This window comes from Mus musculus, chromosome 18, assembly GCF_000001635.26.
Source record: "Mus musculus strain C57BL/6J chromosome 18, GRCm38.p6 C57BL/6J".
Classification (NCBI taxonomy): Eukaryota; Metazoa; Chordata; class Mammalia; order Rodentia; family Muridae; genus Mus; species Mus musculus.
Genome location: NC_000084.6, coordinates 83179549 through 83181581, shown reverse-complemented (window position 1 = coordinate 83181581; position 2033 = coordinate 83179549). Strand labels below are relative to the sequence as shown.

The window sequence follows — 2033 nt, the reverse complement described above, 5'->3', positions numbered from 1 at the left end:
AGGCCAGAACTTGGTCATCTGGGGCACCAAAAGACTGAATAACAAGGCCCACAACTCAGCCTGGAAGACATTGGTGTGTAAATCACAGAGGGAGGTCAGGCCAGGTGTTTTGGCCAGTGATCGAGGAGCAGGGACAACTGCCATCCGCCTGGTTTTATGATTCCTCTCTCCTGGATAAGCTAACTGAGAGCAAAGGCCCGAGGAGGCCACCACCCCGACTCAGGGCATGCCCTGCAGATCCAGGGCTGGACTCCAAGATTTACAAAAGCTTGCCCACGGAATAGACACCACATAGATTGATTCGGGCACCTCAGCAGTTTCCTAGTCAGCGCAAACAATTCCCCAGGCCTGGAAGGTCCGTTGCTTCTGAAGGAGCGGCGGGTCCAACGGTTGCTGTATTTCTAAATCTAACAAAGCATCAAGGCAAGCGGCTTGCTGTCCAGGTGCCAGGGCTTAGCAACACCTGCCAAAGTAATTGACTTTACCAAGCCAGCCATTCTAAGTCCCAGGACGTTGTAGAAATCTCGGGCGTTGGTTGTCTGTAGAATCTCCTGCTCTCTCACTTTGGGCTTCACCCACCCCACAAGAAGTCTTAAACGCGGTAGAGAAGGACAAGAACTAAAACTTTTCGCATTGAATCACAACTCTATGCTCCTTTCTTCCGAGACAAATGGGCTCCCACTCTTGCATCTCTTGCCCCGGCTTCAATCACAGCTTTTGCAGCCTCTGCCGGCAAGGGCAGGTCAGAGAGAGTGACAGTGGGGGATTGGACTTCAAGGACCAGCTCACAATTCCCTCTCTTGACAAAAATAACTTCTTTCCTGGGCAATTTGAGAATCTGAGCCTTGCGGTGCCTCCTCCACGGGGGGCAAGCACAAAGCGAGGGCAGGATATGCAGGTGCTCTTGTAGCGGGGGCCAGAAAACTTAAGAAGCACCTTTGGATGTGGGGGTCCCCACCTTACCGCTATTCTTCGGGTCCTAACAATAAAAGGACATTGTCACCAGGAACACTCATTCGAACCATTGTACTTAAACCGCACCTGTCAGGATGTGTGAACAGCGTTTCCAGGGTGCCTCCTTCCCGGTGGCCCTGGAGGGGGCCTTCCTTGACACCTTTGGAGAATTCAGTCTCCAAAGAAAATCATTGTTAAGCAGTCACTCATTGTGGAGCTTTCTTGCCTTATGCTCCCAAAGCCACGCCATTGTCTACAGCACCCGGCGCTCACTGTGTCCCCGGAAGGCCCCATGAGCAGCTGCAGGCAGCAGATGATTCTGTAGGCCTTAGATGTCCACCTGTTCATTTCACCTCCCGTGAATGCACAATGTAGTGGACGGGCTGGTGCATCCCAGCATCTGGATCCTGACTCTTCACCGCATTATGTCAGTCGCCGATGGTCCATCCGTTCTATCTTAGGGAAAGGAGTTCTGCAGCTAGAGGCTGGAATCACACGTGGTCGTTCTAGGATACAAAGGGGGAGAAGGGCAAGGAAACAAGAGTTCCGGGGAAGGGGAGTCCAGCCGTCAAAGCCCCCTCAGCATGGCTTTTACTTCATGTGGATCCTGCTGTTCTCCTCCACCAGCCTGTCCTCCCAGACCCAACAGAACCTTCCAGAACTGCACAACTTCTCACGCTGTTTGCCCTCTGCAATGTGTTCCTCCCTTCTAGAACATACATCGTAGGTTCCTGTCATCAGGAATTAGGGCCAGAGACCACCTTTTCCCACATGGTCTCTCCTCACCTGCCAGGCCAGTGAGCTGCTCCTGCTATAGCTTCCCACGTCAGGAGTCAGGAGTCAGGAGTCAGTCAGTCAGGAGTCAGGAGTCAGGAGTCAGGAGGAGTCAGGAGTCAGGAGTCAGGAGTCAGGAGTCAGGAGTCAGGAGTCAGGAGTGTGTCTGCTGTCTCCACTACGGCCTCTCCTTCCTGCTGCTCCACACTATCCTTTGGCCAGACAGAGCTATTTGTGAGAATATTCAGTAGCTTAAAGACCAACAGGACCAATCCTGTAGCTTAGCCCTCCCAACACAGACTTGT

At 52.7% G+C, this 2033-nt stretch overlaps 1 long non-coding RNA gene across 1 annotated transcript; it reads right to left on the bottom strand.

Moving 5' to 3' along the window:
• Positions 1-1007: 1007 nt before the first annotated feature.
• On the bottom strand, positions 1008-1825 carry Gm41796. Its single transcript, XR_877620.1, has 2 exons — positions 1741-1825; positions 1008-1460 (listed from the first exon to the last, which is right to left on the bottom strand). It is a non-coding gene; the product is annotated as a predicted gene, 41796 (long non-coding RNA).
• Positions 1826-2033: the final 208 nt, after the last annotated feature.